This window comes from Eupeodes corollae, chromosome X (genome assembly GCF_945859685.1).
Source record: "Eupeodes corollae chromosome X, idEupCoro1.1, whole genome shotgun sequence".
Taxonomy (NCBI): Eukaryota; Metazoa; Arthropoda; class Insecta; order Diptera; family Syrphidae; genus Eupeodes; species Eupeodes corollae.
In genome coordinates this window covers 5828826-5853460 of record NC_079150.1, presented here as the reverse complement: position 1 = coordinate 5853460, position 24635 = coordinate 5828826, and the positions used below count along the sequence as shown (strand labels likewise).

At 27.6% G+C, this 24635-nt stretch overlaps 1 protein-coding gene and 1 long non-coding RNA gene across 3 annotated transcripts in view; one reads left to right on the top strand and one right to left on the bottom strand.

Annotated features, from left to right (window-relative positions):
- The first annotated feature begins 4842 nt into the window (after positions 1–4842).
- On the top strand, positions 4843–5513 carry LOC129953333 (uncharacterized). Its single transcript, XR_008782496.1, has 2 exons — positions 4843–5162; positions 5218–5513. It is a non-coding gene; the product is annotated as an uncharacterized LOC129953333 (long non-coding RNA).
- Positions 5514–12730: 7217 nt separating this feature from the next.
- Positions 12731–24635, bottom strand: part of LOC129953285 (single-stranded DNA-binding protein 3) — a 74234-nt gene continuing 62329 nt past the window's right edge. For both annotated transcript variants that reach the window (XM_056066303.1, XM_056066304.1), the window contains one exon: positions 12731–13443. The gene's annotated coding sequence lies outside the window, so the exon portion shown is untranslated. The remainder of the gene's footprint in view (positions 13444–24635) is intronic.

Below are 24635 nucleotides of genomic sequence, written 5' to 3'. Positions count from 1 at the left end.
ATTAAGAGAAATTATTGAAAAATTGATAGCTATGCAATTAAAAATTAAATGTAAAGCAGTTTTATGTAAAGATGTATTTGAAGAGTCAAATCAACATATCAATATTTACCAATTCTTAGAAGTGTTTTTTTAGGTTTTTATTTAAAAAAAAAACTGTATATTCGATTTTTCTAAAAACTTAACAAGATGTCAAAAATGTTATTTTTCGTAATACCGTATTGATATCGAATTAATACCATTTCTTGTTCGAAAAATATTGGAGGTGACAACATTTTTTATTATTCTAGTAAAATTTTATACTTCCATCTTTTTGTCTAACTTTTCCCTTTACAGAAACGAAAAAAAGACAACGATATATTTTATGGAAAATGTCAGAATTTCTATTTTCGGTATATATTATTTAGTTTTCGGGTCTTCTTTTTATTCCTAACTGCCTCAATACCCAACATTTCTGACACATTTTCAAAAAAAAAAAATCTGACACTTTTCTAATTTGAAAAAAAAAAAAAAATTATTTTAAAATTTAAAAGTTGAACTGTATCATTTTTTTCAAAATTTTAAAAGCCTTTTGTTTTCTAAAAAAACTTAACTTTCAAAATATGTATTTGAAAATCGTTAGAGCGTTATTTTTTGAATGCATATAACACTTTTCAATTTAAGTTAAAAAATAGAAGTTTTAGTATGCAACTACTTAGAGCTTATTAATAAACGTTTTAAATTTCAATTTCGTAAAAAATAATGACATGCTTTCAAAATACCAAATTTCGAAGAATAAAAAAAAACCTTTTTTAAAAATCAAAAATAAAACATTAACATTTTTCATCATTAAACCATACACTATTATTTATTTACTTGAAAACACAATATCCAAAAGGAACTCACATTTCTTTCATGTGATAGTTAGGTTAGTGGCCCTTACGAAACGTGAGGGGCTGATTATGCTGATATGATTTAGATAGTTAAAGAAGAATTCTCCTAGGTAATTCTTGCGTTTTTGAGCCAGAGCAGGACATGTGCAGAGAAGATGAAGAATTGTTTCCTCCTCTTCCTCGTCCATACAGCTTCTGCAAAAGTCATTTGAGAATACACCTAGTCGCGTGGCGTGCTTTCCTATTAGACAATGTTCGGTTACGACACCTATTATCGAGCTTATATGAAATCTGCTTAGAGATAGCAACCACCTTGAACGTTTTAAATCCAGTGTTGGCCAGATGTTTTTTGTGACCTGACACGTGGTGATGTTGTTCCACCTGGTTCAAGCCCTCCTCACAGCGTCATGCATTAGCAACAGTTTACAAGTAGCGATTGGATGCCAGCATGTGCTAAACGTGGTAGGATGTGCTGCACAGTACAGTTACCTGGCACCCAGCAAAGGTGAATATCAAACTGTTGTGCCATCTCCAATAGAGATGATCGACAGATGTGGACTGTTATAGAGTTTGTAGAGACAGAGTCCGGGGATTTGATAGCAGCCTGACTAACTGAGAAAATACGGATATCAGATGTTGATATTACGTTTTCTTCAAGCCAGGACATGTCTTCTTTTATCGCCAAAAGGAAGGCGGAATGCGAGACTTAATTTCAGTCGTTCAAAGTACACACCTCCACCAACCCCTTCTTTTGTTTTTGAACCATCTGTATAAAAATGGATTGACCCATCTTCCAGGAATGTCATATCCTCCCAGAAAGATCTGGGAGGTATAGAAATCTGGAAATTTCTGTCGAATTGCAGTTAGTTGATGTTGTAGTCTGTGTGCTTTGGAATTGATTCTAAATACCTAAGAATTACGGGGGCCAATGTTGTTGATGCGACGAAGCTTTGAAGCGAATAGCAAAGCTTGCATATGTTTGTTTGCTTAATATGTCAAGAGGTGTTAGGTAGAGTAAGGTGTCCAGTGCCGCAGATGGGGTCGTGCGAAGCGATGCGCTTATACATATACAAGCAAAACTTTGGACTTTATTTAATTTACCCCGGTTGTCAAGAGCCACTACCGACAAAATTTCATTATATTTTTACATACAAAGAAGCTGGGATGCGATTCACACCAATAGCTTTTCACCCCGTCTGTCGTTGTCTTGCTTAACACTATAACAAAATATTCATAACAATATTTTGTGTGATATAAATAACTTTAAATCAATATCTTCGTTTGATCTACTAATACTTGAGTCGAAAACCATTTCTTATCAGTTTTTTGAATAGGTTTCGTGCTTGTTCAAAAAGTTGTTAGTTGAATTTTATTAAAAGGTTTACTAAAAATTACTAGCACCTACATTTATTCACGTGATATTGAGAATCGAACATCAATTTTTACCAATTTGCATATTTTTTTCTGTTGATCTTAATTTTTATGAATTTAGAACCACTCAACCTTGACGAGGTGAAGATGGCTATATCTAAACTAAAGTCAAACAAAGCTGCTGGAGCTGATGGCATCGCTGGGGAGCTATTCAAAGCAGCAGGCGATGACTTGGTACGGAGCATGCACCAACTCATCTGCAAAATATGGTCGGAAGAAAGCATGCCCGATGAGTGGAATCTCAACATAATATGCCCGATACATAAGAAAAGAGATCCTCTGAATTGCGCCAACTACAGAGGCATCAGTCTCCTTAACATTGCGTATAAGATCTTCTCTGCCGTATTATGTGAACGTCTGAAGCCGTTCGTCAACAACCTGATTGTTCCTTATCAGTGTGGTTTCAGACCAGGAAAGTCCATTATCGACCAAATATTCACACTACGGCAGATCTTGGAAAAAACCCAGGAACTTCGAATCGATACCAACCATCTCTTTATCGATTTTAAAGCCGCGTATGGCAGCATCTATAGGGAAGACCTCTACAGAGCAATGTCTGGTTTTGGCATCCCTGTCAAACTTATCCGTTTGTGCAGAATGACGATGGAGAATGCACGCTGCTCTATCAAGTTCGGAAAAGATCTTACCGATTCATTTGATGTCAAACCAGGTTTTAGACAAGGCGATGCAATGTCATGCGACTTCTTCAACATCGTTCTGGAAAGAATTGTGCAAAACTCAACCGTCAACACTGGAGACACAATCTTCCAAAGGTCCATCCAATTACTCGGATACGCAGATGATATTGACATAATTGGAAGATCAAAGCGTGATGTCAGTGGAGCGTTTTTGAGCATTGCGAAGGAAGCGAAGAAAATGGGTTTAGTGGTCAATGAGGACAAGACCAAGTATATGCTGTCATCAAAATAGGACACAACAACGACGTCTTTGACAAAGCGTCACAATGGACAGATATAACTTTGAGGTAGTTAAGGACTTTATCTACCTAGGCACCGCTATTAACACAGACAACGACACCAGGAGAATGGAGAAGAAAATATAACAACGAACGAACAGGTTGTACAGCGACACTGACCTAGTTAGCAGAATTAAAGTCCAATGGCTTAGATGGCTAGGTCATTTAGAGCGAATGGACATCAACGCTCCAGCCCGGAAGGTCTTCGAATTCAATCCCGAGGGACGGCGGCGCAGTAGAGGAAGACTCAGGTGGCGCACCCAGGTGGGAGAGGACCTCAACCAACTTGGCGTGCGAAATTGGAAACAGCTAGCTAGGGACCGAGCTGGCTGGAGACGCATGTTTGTTGAACTAAAAGATGAAATTAGTTTGAAGCCAATATTTTAAATTTTTGAAATTGGAGTCGAAAATCAATTTTTATCAAGTTTTAGTTTTAAGAATGTTTTGTTTGTGGTTTTATATTTTTGTAAGAAAACTGTCGATTCGATTTTTCTCAAAATTTTACATGTCAAAAACGTTATTCTTCGTTGATTAAAATTATTTTGGACATAAATTCATTTCTTATACGCACAGTATTCGAGGTGACAATTATTTTTTTGCAGCTTTTTTGATTTATAAATGAGTTATATTATACAAAAATTAATTCACGTCGCTAGCGGACCTCGAAACGATTACAATAACTTCGTATGGAAAGTTAAAACAGTTTTTAGTTCAGCATTTGAAACGCATCATCCCTTCTACGATTTTCAATTTTAAATTTATTTAATGGTTTTATCGTTAACAATCAACATTATTTGATAAACTGTGAACGTGATTCCGATTTACGATCGGATTTCAACTGTAGTTATTTAACCGCTTGGAGACATTTTCGATGTTTTGCGTGTTTAACTTTGATATCTCTTAAACCACAAAATAACAATAAATAAATATAAAAGTTGAAAGAAATTTCTTGGCCATGTAATCACCATCACAATTAATATTAAATACTTAAAGTTTTCGAGCCCACATCAAATTTTGGATTGTTGAACTCAACCGAAAAAGAAGGAAAATTCCAAAGCTGTGACAAATCTAATGACAAAAATCGATGTCTTGCAGTTCTTGGTAGTGGAATTAGTGACTTAATAGAGTCATAACCCCAAAAACCATCAACTTTGGGAGAACTGATACTAACCGAAATTTAAATATTGATTCCCTGAAAAAGTGGGTCCGAGACAAATTCGTGACGGCCGTAAGTCTGCCAGAGAATTTTAAGAACCTCAAAAGTATGCGTTGGACTGTCATGTCAGAGGTCGTGGGTTCAATTCCAGGGTCATATAAAGTTTTTTTTTCACGTGTACCATTCGAATTCGGCTTTAAACTGTAGGTCCCCTTCATCGCTGACAACAGGGGGGTTATTATGAAAAACGAAACTCGTTCAAAATAACGCTTATTCGTTAAATTGCGATTAGAAAAAACGATTCTAGTGACACTAAATCGTCAAATTGCGATTAAGAAAAACGAGAATCGTAAAAATGACGATACTCGTATTTTTATTTACGAGTGCCTTCAGTTCTCGTTCAGCTTTCGTTTTGGGGGTAGATGTCAAATGTCATTTATTTTTTTGTTTTTGTTTGGTTGGTTTTTGTTTTGTTAAGTGCGCAAAAAAATGTAAGTAAATAATAAATAAAATTGTCAAAAACATACAAATAAGTTATTTCTAACCTTCTAGGCCTACAACTAATGCTAAGCAGTTGGATTTGCTGGTAGCTTTTATGGAAACCAATCCAAACATAGCAAAAAATTACTTGCCGACGAGCCAAGCCAAATCCAAAATTCTTTGGAAGGCTTTGACTGATAAGCTAAATGCATGCGGTCCTCCAGAGAAACCAATGGATGGTTGGAAAAGTGTAAGTTTCCTTAAAACAAAACTTTGCGTTTATGATTAATTCTGTTCTTCGTTAGGTATGGAAAGATTTTAGGTACACATATTTGAATGCGTCCTTGTTCAAACGATAAAGAAGCTTGAACCTGGCAAATATTTAAGGAGTTTTTTTTTAATACTAGATGGAAAGGATTTCACTTTACTTACGTTGAACTTGGAAGGCTCATTGGGTTCGATGAATCTCTTAAAACTCTTCTTTTTATACGCATTTCCTCTTCTTCGTTAGTTTGGGATTCATCTTCGCTTTCAAGGAAATAGTCGCAGTGAAAAAACATTTTAGAGAATTTATGCAAATTACATTTATTTTTGAAACTTCCTCGACTTTATTTATATTTTGACATTTGTTAATAGGAGTGAAGTTAGTTGCTCCTTTAAAAAATTATCATTTTTCGTTTTTGCCTGGCAACTTTTTTTGCTTTCTATTTTCGTATTTTATAATCGCTCTTCACCATGACTTTCGTTTCTTCGAGTTTCGTTTTTTCTGCCGTTCGTTTCGTAATTCATAATAAGGGTCCAGTACTCGCACACAGGAATGGTTAAGAGTTTTAAGCCCCTAGTTCTCAACGGACTGTTGCCCCACCTATTTTTTTTTTTACAACTATCAATTGTATTACAAATGTTACGAAAATGTTGGCTAATCATAGGAATAGGAAATTCACAATTTCACATTCGAAAAAGAAATCCATTTTTTTCTACAAGCAAGCGATTTCAAAATACATTCAAAAAGAATGTGAGAATTTTATTCAAAAACTTGCAAACATCACATCAAATTGATATTAACTGTACGAAGATAAATTTTGCTTTTTAACGACACAGCATTTCTTTAAATAAACTTAAGATTCATTAAGTTACACGTGATCGAAATTGAACAAAATAACAGATTTTTCGAAACACTTTTCTCTTAATCCCCTCCAAAGATGTTAAATTAAGAGGGGTACTGTTTGGGTCTCTGGTATAATAGAATTTCTCAATGCCAAGAATCATATTTTAAATGTAATGTTATCGTAGTGAAGTCGAATACATATTTTCTTATTTGGTTTAAGTTCTTCGGTTAATGTATTAGGAAGAAGTAAGAAAGCAAGGTATTCTTTTGATAATAACGACACGTTTACTAGTGATTGCATAAAAAAATCAAAATTTGCCTTTCAATTTTATCGGGAGCATATCCGAATCCTGCTTTTCAAAAATCCGAAAAAAAATTTCCGGGACATAAACTCAGAATCTTTCTATTAACAACGACGGATTATTTTAAAAGTTAAACAGGTGTACTCAGCTTGAAAAAATAAACTTCTTGATTCTTAATTGATATCTAAACCGCTTGGACACAGGACCAAGAAAATTGTCATGCTTAAGCTTAAGACTTTAACAAAACATTCATAACAATATTTTGTGCGAGATAAATAATTTGAAATCAATATCTTTTCTTGTTCTTCTAATAGTTAAGTCGAAAACCCATTCTTATCAATTTTTTATCGTTTTTTTTTAACTGTTTGTTTATAAAAGTTGTGAGTTGAATATTTCCAAAAAAAAATCTGTTTTTGTAAACGAAATGTTTACCAATTTTAATAACATTTCTTGAATGTTGAAAACCTAAATTTAACCACAAGTGATAGAAATTCGTAATAGTTTTATTAGATTTTAATTTTTTGAAATAAACTGACAATAACTTACATTTTCCAGTTAATCAGTGATTTGCTAGTTTTTTTTTAGGAGAGAACTGTCCATTAGATATTTCCCAAAATTTTACTAAATATTAAAAAAAAATTAACGATGTAATCACATTTTTAAAACGATTTAATAATCGTCGAAAATCAATTTTTACCAAGTTCTTTTTTATTTTTTTCTAAGAAAACTATAATTATTATGATATTTAAAAAAATTTCGAAAACAATCTTTTTAATAAGACGAAGTTAGTTTAAAGCCAATGTTTGAAATTTTTTAAAAAAGTTGCAAAGTTTTATCAAATTTTAGTAATAATCACTCTATATTATCACTCGCGTTTTTTTAATTCGAAGTTTTTGTTGCGACATAAAAAAAATGAGTGAAAATCGAGAAAGGTAAGAACAAATTAAATAATTATTAAATAAATTATAACTACAACTTTTATTGGTAAAGCATTAAAAGAACCAACAACGCCCAGTTCTCAAAGTTGGTGGAGTTAATAGAAGCAAACCCCGACATTGCCGGGACGTTTCAATCATCCAATAAAACCAAGCCCAATATCTAGACCCTGAGGAGGCATTTCTAAATGGAACGATTAAATACGGCAGTAGAGGATATCCTGAATCTCCTATAATTGTTAAAAACAAAAAATTGTTCAAACATATGCTAATATAAGAGTATGATTCACATACCAAGATATCTTGACCGCTCTCCATTTATCCACCATATTTCCAACAAATCCTTTCACTCACTATGATTCCACACAAACGACTCGTGCGTAGAACCAGGATATCTAGCATCAATAAATCTTATTACTTCATTATTGTCACAAGCCTTAAAAACAAAAGGTTTTACCTAAACATCAAGATTCAATTTTGACGTACTTTTTCGCATTTAAGCTGTAAAACCCTTTTCTATTTAAATATTGGTGTTGTAACTGAGCAGGAGCTATGATACCAATGTGAGTTCCGTCTATACGTCTTCTGGTTCTTGAAATATGGACGACGAAAAAAGCTTCCCGAACGTACGAACGTATGTACGTACACACTCACACACAGACATCGCTCTAAAAATCTTTTATTCAGATTCTACGGGCGTTAAAACGTCGCCGTAGAGAACTTTCAAATTTTTCGAATCGACAAATCGGACCGATTACAATAACATCATTTGGGAAGTTAATAAATAAAACACTTTTTTTATTTTTTTTATTTTATTTATTAAATTATTTCTCTTTTTTTAATCTTTTGAAATATATTTTGTTTGCATTTTTTTTTTATTTTTTCTATTTTTTTCCTTTTTTCATCTTCATTCTTTTGTATCTATTATATAGTGTACTCAATGTCGACGTTGACTACATTATTTGCAATATTTTTTTAATTTTGTATTTGTTGTTTCTTAATATATAATTGTTTTATAAATACATAATTGAATAATTCAGATATAGTTTTATTGTATATTTAAAAAAAGTTAGTTTAATACTTTTGTATATATACATGTTCATATTTATGCCCCTAAAAATACGCATTTTTATCGAAAACAAAAACTAAACGATCATATATATATATAAATATATATAAATATTTATAAATATATATATACACATGATATAAATAAATATTTAAAAATATAATTTTATTTACATGTGTATAAATACATTTATATAAGTAAGCAGATTAGCTTAAAACTATTTGTTTATATTTTTACTTAGTTAATATTTTTTTAAGGATTTTAAATTATGTAATTTGTAGCTTTAATTAGGTTTACTCACTTAAATTTATCTCAGTTTATATAGACTTCGGTCATTTATCGTGTTTTAAAAATATTATTACATGAAACAAAAAACAAAATTACATAATTATTTGTTAACACCGACGCAGTTTGATAAGTTGGTTAAATTATAAACTATTTAAAATCAAAATTAAAAAAAAAATATTTTCGTAACATTTTATTTATTTCTTTTTTTGTGTTTATTTAATACGTATTCACATTTTAGTTTGTTTTTTTTTGTTTTTCTATTCTCTGGGTCGTGTTTTTTCGAATTAATGATTGATTTTGTTTCTTATCAATAAATAAAATAGAACAAAAATAAAGAAATCCAATCGATACAAATTCTAGATTAAGAGAGTTATTATGATAAAGGTAACAATGTTGGACTTGCAGCTGAACTTCTAAGAGTTTGTGAGTCGTTGTGTTTGATCGAAGAAATCCAAAACCTAAAAATTGAAAGTAATTTCTGTTTTTGTAAGACTGAAGTGTCCATAATGAAGGTTTTTAAAAATAAAAATCAGGTGGCGAACAATAACGAAATAAATTACTTTGAAAACAAAAATGCAGTACTGAATACATATTAATTTCATTTAAATTTTAATTCTTTGACAAACTGGCGCATTGAACGCCAAACTATATTTTTTGCAAAAAATATAATATTACTAATAAAAGAAAAGTTAGTTACAAAAAAAATAATACAAACTTATCTGTTACATAATTTTGTTTACGAAATTTTGTACTTAATTCTCTTGTATTACTACAGAATCATTTGATTACAGTAAGTCGAAAGTATTTATCCTTCAGATAAAGCAAAAATATAATTATTGTATTGCTCATTTTTCGGCTTATAAGAAGCTTTTCAAAAACTGCTACAACATTGTGAATTAAAATTGTGATCTTCTTTTTTACGGGGTTTGGGAAAAAGTTCTACATGAAGCTCTATACCTGTTAGTCGTATACGCCGTTGTTTTTATAATATAATTTGAAGGATTGTTACTTGAAAGTTTTAAACAATTTATAGATGGATATTTTAGTGGGTGGAAATAGTACACCCATAAAGGCACAAAGACAAACATTAGAAAAAAAAAACAATTTTTTAAAAGTTGTCATTTGTGGTAATACCTAAAACGGAGCAGGAAATTTTAATGTTTGTGTTTTTTTTTTCTCTTGATTGGTTGTTTTTAGCAAACTAAAATCGAAGACGTAATGTATGCTCCTTGAATAAGTACAAATTGGAATTAAAATCACTCCAAAAATTCCATTTTGTTTTAGATGAAATCAGCTGGTACGAACAATCGATATTTGAATATGTAGAATGATTCAATAAATTGAAAAAAAAATTAATATTTTGCTGGCAGAAGAAAATCTTTAGGTTACAAATTGGAGGTCTAACCATCGTTATATTTCCTGAAGAGAGAACTGTGGACAATTTGACAAGGAAATGTTAAGTGAAGAAGTCCAATTATTTATTCTTAAGTTATAAGACCGAAAAATTGGTCCCACATGCTTTTTACATACATCGTGTACGAAAACTACCGACTTGTAAATCAACGAAGCAATACAAAAATTAATGTGTGGACAATAATAAAAACATAAAAACGGTTCTACTATTTGATTTAAAAAAAAAATAAAAAAAAAGATGAAAATGCATTTTAAGACATTGAAAATTGCATTTTCCTTTTAATGGCTGAGTTTTATTATTTTTCCTATTTTACCTTAATGGAAAGGAACAACTTGAGCCTAAAACACCGCTTATAACGCTACTTATCATTATAATAAACATAAATAAAGTATTATTATTGAAAGCAATGAATTATGTAAGATAGTAAATATGTTTGTGTCATAATGAACCTAATAGCCACATTTGTCATAATGCTGAATAAATTAAATCCTTGTGAAAGGATACTGTTGCAAGGCAAAGCAGTTGCTGTATCGAAACGAAATGATAAAAGCGAACTCAATACACAAAAAGTGACATTGATTGAAAGATTTCAAAAATAATGCATTTACATAACGTTTAATATTTGGCACAAAACTAACATTCCAATTTAAAATAATCATCTTTTCAAAGAATTCTATTGTGATTTAAGGATTATTCTGTAACCAGATACAAAATAAATATAGATTACAATTTTTGTCGAAAAGTCCTAAGTTGTGAAGAAAATAAGTGAATACAAGGAAAAAGACTTAATATGGCTGATTTTTGTTTCTGATTGTTAAGGAATGGAACAATTCACGTTGTGTGCAAGAAAAATTGCTATCAATTAATAAAGTGTAATCCACAAAATTAAAAAATATAATACAATTATATATACAACAATTTAATTTATTGCATTTTATGTTTGTAGGGACTTTATAACTGAACAAAAAGCATTCAAAAGGTACTCTTATATAATGGTTGCATTTTCGTATATATGTGTTGTTTTTAAACTGATAATACTATTTTCAGAAATGGATTTTTTGACAGTTGTCACTTGATTTTTGCTCAGCTTGGTTTGGTATTTCATTATAAATTGACTTAATTCTTTTGTTCCTTTTTTTGACCTCCATGATCGTATGATTTAACATCACTGGACTATTTGTTGTGGGGTTATGTTAAACCGCTGGTCTACGCAAATAAGACCGAGACGATTGACATTGGAAGGGAATATTTGGAGCATTATTGTTGATAATGCAAAAACTGTCAAATATTGGGATGTTTTAAATTTATTCGAGCCAACCGCGGTGGCCCCTTTTCCAGCATCATTTTTAAGACATGGCTAAAACCAAATATATGCGTTTTATTTATTGAAAGTACATAGTATATTATTTAAATATATACAAAAAAAACATTCTCAAATGGTTGATTTTTTTTTGTCAATTTCATCAATTCTTCTTTGCAAGACACAAAATCATTTTAATAATACAATTTTGTGACCTTTTGCTTTAGAGAGTTTTTTAATTATAGGTATGATAGATTTTATCTATAAGAACATTTCAAGACAATTTCAATTTTACACTTCAAATATTTTCTTTTAACTCATCTACCATTTAAAGGCACTCGCTTGTAATTTTTTCACTAGTGTTCTTGTTGATGCGTTATAAGAACTTGAAAATCCAAATAGTACAACAGAACAATATTTTCTATCTTCCTATTTCAACAGCGCACACAAAAATGCATGCGTTTTACCTTTTTTTCTGAAGACAGAGTTAGGGACAATCAATTGCCAATTATGTGGTAAGGAGGAGAGGTGAGGATGCAAAGAAACCTTAGAATTTTAATTAAACTTATATTTTGTCATGGATATTGGATATGCTTCGTAATTAATACAACCGTAAAGGGAAACGGAATTAAGTGGCGAATCCGAAGGGCTGGGCGATTCTTTATAAAAGAACAAATAAACAAGGTGGCGCAACAGTCCGTTGAGAACTAGCGCCTAGTGACTTACGACTCTCAACCATTCCTGTGTGCGAGTAATGTTGTCAGGAATGGACGGGACCTACAGGCTAATTTGAGCAAGCACTTTTCATGACAAGAATTACTCTTGGAGAATTTGTCATTTCCTCGCAAGAGGCAGTACCCGTGAAAAAAAAACTTTAGATTGCTCAGACAACCTCAGAACCTAAACCTCTAGCATGACAGTCCAACCATTACTAACCATCATGCAACGGGCACTACGATTCCTTACAACCAGTAATATTACGATATGAATTGAATCGGACTTCTAAAACTGGTAGATACGCTAGCAAAGCAATTAACTATATCGTTTTTGTCTTATTGTAAAACATGAAATACAAGTAATTGTTTTTATAAAGTAAATTTTCATTTATTTCTCAATACATGTGTAAAATTTTCATTAAAAAAAACGGACAGTGTCCTTTTATTTCTTAAATGCAGACACAACCAACCAGCCAAATCTGATCGTAATAGACGTACTATAACCGCGTATTTTGGCAAGAAAAACATATCTGCTGACTGGCTCAGCATAAACAATACATATATGTACATTTGGTATCAAATTTATTATGCTACAATTTTTACGTTTGCTTTTTATGTTTCAAAATTATTTTATTACCTTCGCTTTACACTCCTTTCCACTTTTTCTTCAAATTAAAGTCAATACAATTCATTTTATATTTATTCTCATTATTATAAGTTTTTTTTATTATTTACAGATTAAAATTAATTTGCTTTGCTCCTAGAGAAAATACAATATTCTCTTCTTATTTATATAAAACTAACTAAAGATCATGATCAACCAGCAAAATAATATATAAAGGAAAGGTTGAAATAGGAAAATGCATTTTGTTTTTTTAAATTGTAAATGTATAACTTTTAAGATTAAATTTAAAAAGATTATAAGAAAAAAAAAGTTAAATTAATTAATTTTTGTATTTTAATTTGAACATATCAATATAATAGATTAGTTTAATATCATGTTATGTTTTTTTTTCGGCATGAAGGAAACTTGTTTTCTCATTTCTCTTTTCTCGTTTGTTTTTTTTTTTCCTTTTTATGTTTTCATTTTGTCTTAAAATATACTGTGTTTTAATTTTTTCTATAGGTTCTTAATTTTTTTATTTTAACTAATTTTTATACATACAAAAAAATTTAATACAAAGAAAAGGGATGAAAATTTGAATTCAGTATTCCAACTTATTATTATTAAGATATTATTTTTGTTTTCTTTATTTTTAACTTGTATTTAAAAAGAAGAGTAAAAATTTTGTAAAAGAATTTTGTGGTGTGTTATGTATTAGTATAATAAATTTAAATCCGTTTGTTCACTTTTTCATTCTTATTTTTAAAAAATCCTAAGTAACAATCATTTCCACAACTGTAAAAAAAATAAAAGAAATACATACATAAATAAAACAAAAAATATTTCTTGGTATATAAATAAAAAATTAAAAGAGTAAGAGAGGAGGAAAGTTTTTTGAGAAGGAACAGAACATAAAAATAAAATACTTAAATAAAAAAATCAAGTTGAATCATATTTTTTTATTTTATTATATTATATTATATCATATTATTTCTATAAATATCACCAGACCTTTTATGGCTTGAGACAATTAATTGAAAATTAATTAATGATTTTTATAGCAACATCAAAAAATAGAACATCAGTTGGAGGCATTTAGTCTAAAATTCATTCATTTGGACCTTTTCTTACAGTTTTAAATTTTAAAAAGTCAAAAACCAGTTAACAAAGATAAAATATTTGTTTTTGCTAAGGAATACTTTGGAAACTACTGGTTTTTAAACAAAAGGTCCGAACATTTTTGGAAGAATGATATACGTTGTATTGTAACACTAAGCGAACTGTTTAAAGAGCTGAGCTTGTTAGGTAAAATGTGCTGAAAGTGGGCTGAGCTGAGTATAGCTGAATTGGACTCTGTCGGTTAAGAATATACAAAAGCAAACATTTTTTCGACTTTTCGACTATATTATATTATATTATATTATATTATATTATATTATATTATATTATATTATATTATATTATATTATATTATATTATATTATATTATATTATATTATATTATATTATATTATATTATATTATATTATATTATATTATATTATATTATATTATATTATATTATATTATATTATATTATATTATATTATATTATATTATATTATATTATATTATATTATATTATATTATATTATATTATATTATATTATATTATATTATATTATATTATATTATATTATATTATATTATATTATATTATATTATATTATATTATATTATATTATATTATATTATATTATATTATATTATATTATATTATATTATATTATATTATATTATATTATATTATATTATATTATATTATATTATATTATATTATATTATATTATATTATATTATATTATATTATATTATATTATATTATATTATATTATATTATATTATATTATATTATATTATATTATATTATATTATATTATATTATATTATATTATATTATATTATATTATATTATATTATATTATATTATATTATATTATATTATATTATATTATATTATATTATATTATATTATATTATATTATATTATATTATATTATATTATATTATATTATATTATATTATATTATATTATATTATATTATATTATATTATATTATATTATATTATATTATATTATATTATATTATATTATATTATATTATATTATATTATATTATATTATATTATATTATATTATATTATATTATATTATATTATATTATATTATATTATATTATATTATATTATATTATATTATATTATATTATATTATATTATATTATATTATATTATATTATATTATATTATATTATATTATATTATATTATATTATATTATATTATATTATATTATATTATATTATATTATATTATATTATATTATATTATATTATATTATATTATATTATATTATATTATATTATATTATATTATATTATATTATATTATATTATATTATATTATATTATATTATATTATATTATATTATATTATATTATATTATATTATATTATATTATATTATATTATATTATATTATATTATATTATATTATATTATATTATATTATATTATATTATATTATATTATATTATATTATATTATATTATATTATATTATATTATATTATATTATATTATATTATATTATATTATATTATATTATATTATATTATATTATATTATATTATATTATATTATATTATATTATATTATATTATATTATATTATATTATATTATATTATATTATATTATATTATATTATATTATATTATATTATATTATATTATATTATATTATATTATATTATATTATATTATATTATATTATATTATATTATATTATATTATATTATATTATATTATATTATATTATATTATATTATATTATATTATATTATATTATATTATATTATATTATATTATATTATATTATATTATATTATATTATATTATATTATATTATATTATATTATATTATATTATATTATATTATATTATATTATATTATATTATATTATATTATATTATATTATATTATATTATATTATATTATATTATATTATATTATATTATATTATATTATATTATATTATATTATATTATATTATATTATATTATATTATATTATATTATATTATATTATATTATATTATATTATATTATATTATATTATATTATATTATATTATATTATATTATATTATATTATATTATATTATATTATATTATATTATATTATATTATATTATATTATATTATATTATATTATATTATATTATATTATATTATATTATATTATATTATATTATATTATATTATATTATATTATATTATATTATATTATATTATATTATATTATATTATATTATATTATATTATATTATATTATATTATATTATATTATATTATATTATATTACATATATATTTTGTTTTATTTTATTATATATAAATATTGACGAATTAATAATTCAAAGTAACAATTTACAAAGACGAGAGAGGTTATCGTTTATAGCTGTAAATATGTACGTACATATACATATGTATAAATATCTCAAGTTAGAGAAAAACATTAAATAGAAAATCAAATGACTTCAAATTAAAAAAAGTGAATTATTTATGTTTAACATAAGTGGCACTTTAAAATTGCGAATATAAGAACATGTGAATGAGTTAATTTTATTTCACTTTAGAATTCTTAAATCACATAATTCACAAATGTAGGCTGGTCTAGAAGCTCAGTAACGAAAAATATTAGTACCTTGAGGTAGAACTCAAACGAGGATCATCCTCATCCGCTTTGATCATGCGAAAGTGTACGATGTTTTGCAGGGAATTATGCACTGCACATGCACATGTAAACGGCCTACTTGTAAAATATTATTTCCATTTCACGGACGAGCACAGGCAACTAAATTGCTGAAAGTCATTGATGGTTAATTCAATAGAGACACAGCAAATACTTTGTATATCAATCATAGATCCTTAAATTCCATCTTCTCGTTGCAAGTACTCATCTCAACCATTCTAATATTCAAATCGAAGAATCCTCCGAAGGGTATGCGTGTTTAACTTGACATAGTTTTACTAAGTTCATCTTGTTCCAGTTCACTTATATTACAGCCCAGCACATTTTTTAAGTTAACTCATTTTTGAGGTTGTTTGAAACCCTGCATAGAAAATTATCACGAGAATATTAATAGGCAACAGCTTTTAAAAGGAAATCAAGAGCATTGATTGATCTAACATTATAACGTTCCATTTGGCTAGCAGTCCTTAACGAAAGAACTATTTATTTTACATTTCATGTGAGGTTAGTATATCAAAAAATATCTATATACATTTTTTTTTGCTCAAAAATGTTTGTCTGATTAAATTGTATTTAAACACGTTACTTTGACATAACTTATAGTATATAAAAGTCAAACAAAAAATGTTTAGACAAAGCAAACCATATTACTTTCATAATATGTACTTCGATTTCGACAGGTTCTTTCGTATGTTTTCACAGTTATTTAATAGGGTTTAACTAAGAATTAACTCATATTCATATAAGGTTAATAACAATGAATGAATTAGAACAATGAATAACAAATGCCTCTAGTAAAGTCCTATTTTCAGTCATTTTAAAAAAAAATGTGTTTTCTTTCTTTCGATTATTTCATTCGTTGAAATTATTATGAATTTTAACTTTTGCATTAAAAATAATAAAATGTTTACTAATTGACTATACTCCATCCAATAAATGTGTGCAGTTTAGGCATTCCTTCGCACAAGGGCCCCTGCTTCACAAAAAACTGTCTCAAATTCCCTTAAATTTCTTAATTTAACCACTGTCAATATGTTCAATATACTTTGGCACGGGTGGATGGTTCCTAAAGGTTTCATGACGAAAACTAAACCCATTTGTGCTAAATGTAGCTGAGAGCTTCGCGAATATAGGTTTAGGACGTTAAATTCCGCAAATATTCTATCACAAGTTTTATTTGATTTTCATTCTCTATTTAAGGATTCGATCAATGATTTTTGTAAAAGGTATTTTTTCTTGGTAGTTAGAGCGTGAAAATGTACCGTTCCTGTACATATTTATTGGATTAAGTATAATTTTTTAATTCAAAGTATATCACGATTTTTGATTTTTTTTTTTCTTTCAACTATATAAAAGAAGAAGATGCAAAAGGACAATATTCTAAAAAAAAAACTCAAGAGATATTATGATGCTTATCTTTTCGAGTTTTGCACAAAGTATTAACTCCTATATACGAAATGTACGACTTTGGATTATCTTTATAGTTTCGAATACACAAGACAGAGAAACCTCCGTCACAATTTTAGATTTTTTATGATTTTTTATTTTTCCAAAAACTTGTAATTGATATTTTTTTGAAAGAGCTTTAAAAGCCTTAACTACCTTTTTGGCTCCAAAGAGCAGGGAAAATGAAAATAGCTCAAGACTGGATCTGAATTTTATTTAAACTAATTTTAATTAGTAAAAGAAGTTTCTTGCCATAAATTAGCGGAGAAACGATTTTTTTTTTTAATTCGGTGAGGCACCACAACGACCGTAAAGGTCGGCTTCTTTCCGGATGCGTTGTTCACGTTGTCCATTTTTAACGAGAGTCGCGTATCACTTATGTATTTATTCAATCTGTGGGTTACAGAAATCGATGTAACGTATCCAACGAATTTGTTTGTGTTACAGACACCTCATGTCCGTCGAATCAATCCAATGCATCGCTCTTCTTATTAAATCTTGATATACTAAACATAATTATATTATTGCATAAAGCATAGTTAAAAAAGTAAGTTATTTGCGCTATTTTGTATTTTCATAAAAAAAATACGGATTTTAATAAATGTGATGCTGATTTTTCCAATAATTTTAAGCGTTTTTTTTGTTAATAAAAATACTTCCAAGTTTTGGATATGATTTTTCAAAGAGCAATTAAATTTAAAATAAAATACCTTTGCCTTCTCTGTTTTTTTTTTTAATTTAGATAAATTTGTTTAACTTAACAGTGTCTTATTTCAGGATGAATTAAATTAAATCTTCAAGCATTTCAAATAAGAATCCCTTGTTTAATAAATAAATAAATAAATAAATATACTAAAATTTAATATTGTTGTAGGTAATAAAACTTATTCATACATCGTAGAAAACTTCAACAAATATTTCTTTTCTGCACATGAAAGTTAAATAACGTTTGTAATAGCAATTCTATTGTAGCATACAAATTATGTATTATAATATACTAAGGACTCTGAAATTTGTTAATTACTAAATTTGTTACCGATATTGAATTCTAACACTAATAGGGAAATCAAATGAACAAAAAAGAAAGCCGGAAAATAAAGCCCAAATTCGACAAGCCCGCGAGCGATTTGGGAAGTTTTTAATCAAACTCAAAGAAATACGCAGTTCATGCAACCAGCATTAAAGAGGTATGTATGGGGGCACATACTGCGCCCTGCTTGAAAAGATTACATTTAAAGAATCTAGATTCAAAGTGAGTATGTAAGACTGCTGCAGTCGTAAAGCAGAACCTATCTAATGAGAATTTGTTTGTATCCAGATTCGTCCTCTAACGTACTGCAAATACTATTTTATGTCCAAGCAGAACGTTTTACTTCGTAATGCAAGGATCTGGAACTATAAGCAAGAAAAACTAAAAACATTAAATATTCTCAAATATTAGAAGACGGCTTCAATTTGTTCTCTAAAACGAAAATCCTTGACAATTTTTAAAGAATTTCAATTTTATCATTCGATAATACTTTACACATCTACGTTCTCTCCATTGAGAAAATAAAAGTAGATATTTACTTCTAAAAATTCAGATAAAATTGAACTTAGAAGCCACCATTAACGTTGAATTTTAGAGAGGTAGAATTTTCGTAACCTTAATTATTTAAATGTGATTTAAGTGCGTACGAACCTTAATTATTTTAAGTGCCTTTGGTAGCACCTATCCCAATTCCTACTGTCATGGTTCCCAGTCTTCCAATGTGAACCTTCTTGCCCTTTCTTTCCATTAAAAACTAAATTAGATTTAATAGAAGATTCTTTTAAAAAAGTAGGTGCAGTTGGTCCCATTGGTAAAACCAATTAAGAAAATTGAAATTGTTTTAAACAAAACTTTCAAACATTTTATCGAATCCTGAACCTGAGATACTGTCGTTCAAAAATGCTCCAATGACATCTACTGAAGTTGAACGCTCATTTTCAACGTTCAAAAGTTTTTTATAGGCAGAATTTTACTTTTGAAAATGTCAGAAAGTATTTTATGGTTTAAGGCAACGAAATTTATACCGATGATTAGGTTTTGTATTTGTACAATTTAAATTTAGTGGTTTTTTGTATTGTTTTACTCTAAAAGATTTTATGTTTTGTTTTGTTCTGAATGATTTTATGTTTTGTTTTTGTATTGTTATTTTGTGTTGGCTGAATTCCGATTTTTTTCCTTGGATTTTAATATAGTAAAACCTGTTATTTTAACGAACATGAAAATCCTTGCCCTGGTAATAACTCTCGAGAAGTTTATTGCAATTTACAAAAGTGAAAAGAGGCTATTTTTAACAGTTGGTCATATTGCACTTTGGCAGAGTGAGGATAAAGGATATTTTTCGGCCTCCCCATAATGCTACCAAACTCTCACCGACAAGCTTTTTATGTAAAATTAAGGTATACAAACACTAAAATTAGATAATCATAAATAATGAAGTAAGATCAGCTAGGATGGTTTATGATAAATGACCTTCACAATAGATTTTTGATTTTAAAAGTTTTTCCTCTCCAGAAGAGCTATTGATTAATACAGCTCAGCTCTTTAATAAATGCTAATGTTTCTTTAGAAAGGGGGAAGCGTAGAACATTAGCACCAATTACAAGTTTATAATAGAGTTAGGTCACCCTATTTCAAAAAACCTTTTCTTTAAATGGCTGAAAAAGGCTTTGGATAATTGATTTTTTAGTGTAAGTACCAGAGGTGTTGCAAAAGTATTCCTTGGAAAATATTTTATCATTGGAAGTACAAAAGATTTTTATACTCCTATAATGATTATACACAGTGCGAGCGATTAAGAAAGGAGGGCCTGCATATTATATTGAGTGGGAAATATTGAGTCTGGTAAAGCATTCCACATTCGTGTATTTTACAGTACGTCCGAAAATGGGCTTAAGAGTAAACAGATGGGCATTCTTAAAGAACGGATGTTACGGTTAAATTGTTTGAGGAGAAGAATGTTTATGGTTTCATTTGTTACTAACAATTATCAGAATATTTAGACAATTTTTTCACATTAAACTGGGCTGTTAGCCAAGCCGTAGATTCTTAAAAAAAAAAAGATGTCATCACAACAACGCTTCAGTTAATAAAATCCTTTTTCTACAATTTGCATTTATTTTGTATTATTTCTGAAAAAAATATATTTTATTTTCGCTTCTTGCACTTCATAAAATTAAACCTTAATCTTTCTCACTTTTCAATTTTTCACCTAACATCTGGGATGTGCACACAATATTTTAAAAAAATTTCGCTTCCAATTTTTTTCCAAACCTCAGTATTATTTTCTGAAAACACACTGACTAATATGGTAAATTCAAAAATACAGTTAAAACATTTGCTCAAAATAGTTACTTTTTACATTATGAATTAGTTCTAACCTGACCTATGAAAAACTGTGCAAAAATAGATGATAAAAATAAACTAAAATTAAGAAAACCGGTAAGTTTTTTAAAGGTGCAAAAATGTTGACCTTTTCTTCAATTTCAATTTCGATTTGATTTCGAATAAAAGAGATATGTAGTACTTAGCTGTTATTTAAAAAAGAGTCACTTTTAGAAAAGAAAAAAACTGCAAGCTTCAAAATTAAAAACTAGGAATTATGTGCTCGAAATTTCAGATTTGAAAATAAAGTTTAAAAGTCCCTATAAATATTAGTACAAGAATTAGAATAGATGATGCATATGGGACTGAATTATAATTGAAAAAAAAAATAAAAATATTACGGCTTTAAATGTGAGACAATTTTTTTTTTCTTTCATTCAAAAACTTTTGGTTAAAATATGTAAACGAGAGAGGAAAAATTTGGGGGTGGAGTTGAGACCTAAACGAACTGAACAATAGCCACTTTATTAAATTGACACGTGAGAACGTATACAATTCTTTTTTTATTTCGTTTTATTAATTGCAATATGCTTCCAAGAAAAACAAAGAGCAAGACACGTATAATTTTTTTTTGTAAACACTGAATCAAAAAAAAAAACTCCAAAAAATGGCGTACCATATGCAGTTCCACGATTTCTCTTTTGCTTTTTTTTATCTGTTTCTATTTTTATATTCCATACTGTTTCTTAATCACATCACATCATATCCTTAAAATTGCAGCTGCAAGGGATGACGACAGACTCTTTACTCTCTCATCAAGGTTGATCGGAGTGGTTGCTTATGTTGCACTCATTGGAGACAAGCGGTGGCACAAGTCCGAATATATTCAGCGAGCTATATTTGACTTCTTTCAGGCTCATCTGAATTGAATATGAGAATATATTATATGTGAACGTTTTTTTTTTAATATAAATATTTTTTGTTTTTTATTTTTCAAAAAGAGGAAATACTTTGTGTAAGTTAAAAGTCTCACTTTATTCCATATTAAAAAAAAAATTTTAAAAAATCATCTGAATCAAATAATTATTTTTACCACGATAAAAATTTGCGACATAAGAAAGTATATACAGAAAGCGGATATAACTGGTGTTAAGAATGCAACTATTTAATTCTGCAGTCAGTTGAATATTAAGAACCTATCTTAAAGATTTGTTAATCCACCCAGTGGAATTTTAATCTCAACTTTGTAATAAGGGACTCGTCTAAAGCAATAAAGCAAATACAATTATTTAAGGTAACTTAAGTTATAGCTTTTTGTTCAGAGAATACCCGTTTACGAGGAATCCGTATTATTGCACTAACTACATGAAGACCTAATAAATACGATAACCTATTCTTAATACACGGATTCTAAATATATACATTCTAAATGCATGAAACCACCAGCTGAAACTTCGCTAACAGGTGAATAGTTGTTAGGCAGTGCATGAGCTTCCATAGAGGCCCTATTTGACACGTTGTGTGGATCCATATTAAAACCAATAGTTTTTTATCAGTAATAGGTAAAGTGGTGAACATTTGTTTCAAAAAGTGTACCAAAATGATCTATTAGAGTTGTATCTAGGTTTTAATCAACCTCTAAACCCCTTTAGCTTAAAACGCCCCTTTATTGAAACCATTTGAGTCTTTAGACGTTTTTGAACTCTATGCTGTACGTTTAAAAATAAAATTCTTAGTATTTTTTAGTATTCGTGGCAGTTCCACGTTTGAATGACACAATGCATATAAACAGTTATTGTTAAATCAACAGGAACAAAACTTAATTCTTGGCAATTATTTTTTTAGCACTTGTTTCAGGCAACAAATTAAAAATGTAATCATCAAGAATTTGGAATCCTCTGGCGGCAGGCTTTATTAAAGGCTTGTCAAGAAATAGGACCACTTGATAATTGATTGAAACAATATTTTCTAATAGCGATACTTTTCAATATTTTTAGTTAAGAAAGTCATTATGCAAACTTATTTAAATTGTTTTTTTTTTTTATAGTGCAAACTATACTAAACATTTTTTTGAATAAGTTAGTATGACAATTCTCGAAATATTCTTTTTTCTAGAAGGCTTATTCTAATCTCTCTAATCTAGCATTGCATGAAATAGTTTTTAATGAGATTTAAGTACAATTATTGAAAATTACAATCAAAAACAAAGATGTTGTTCCATTGGAAACAGAGCTTCTCTAACATTTCGGTAGACTTAATTGTTTTTTGGTGAAAAAATAAGTTTATTTGCGAAATTATTTTTCTTTAAAAATATGTTTTTATTTTCCAGACGGAAATTCATTTTATTGAACTGCTGATACTTTTATGTTCAAAAGTAAAACGAATAGTTCCACCGATTTTTGTTGCAAACATTTTTTGGTGGATTTGAATCAGGAAATTCTTTCAATTTTTTAATGATCGCTTTAAACGAATGATTTCAATTATAAAAACCAATGATAGCTATAATTGGTCAAATAGTATTACTCTAGATCCAGATATTTTAAGTATACGCGGCGTGACCTTAAGAACCCGTGTAAAAAGGAGGTCTACTATTTATAATATGACTTTTTGATTGTTTGAAATGTTTCAAATTATTTTAAATGAAGAGTTCAATGAACTTTATTTTGTAGATATACATATGTAGTATACAGTACAGATACAAACAATCAAAACTAGAATCAACGCTTCCAATGATTTGAAATAAAATGTATTATTTGCTGGTCTATACACGATGTTTATAAAATAAGAATCTGATCATTTCCGACTTCATTAGCCTCTGCCATTGTGCAAAGCAGGTTAAATAACTTAATTAATTACAAAGTTGGAGTTTAAGGTCTACTGTTTGTTTAAACTTATATTCAGCAAGTGAACGGGTTTTACAGTGTTTGTTTCAACATTGTACTAAGTTCAATCTATATTTTAAACTGACTTTAAACTGTAATTAAACATGGAGAGCCTCTGAAAACAATGATTCTTAAATTTAATGGGGAGAACCTCTGAAAGTAATGATTCTTAAATTTAATGTGACATCTACACTTTTATTATTTCGTTCATTTTAACATTTTAAAAATTTTGTAAAACAATGCAAAACAAACATTTATTTCAACAAAATTTAATTTACTTAATGCTTTTAAGTTTTGAAAGTAATATTCAAGAGTGTATTATCAGAGAAAATGCGTTTTATAAAAGTGATGAGAGGAAAAGCATCCGCAAGAAACAAAAATCAGTTACAAATATGTCGAAACGGTTAATTTGATCCTCCAGTCTTTTCAAAACTATTAAATTCATATTAGTTAGGACTTTTTTACAACTGCACTAAGTTTTCCTTTTCTTTTTAATGGCTTTTAAACATTTTTTTTCTC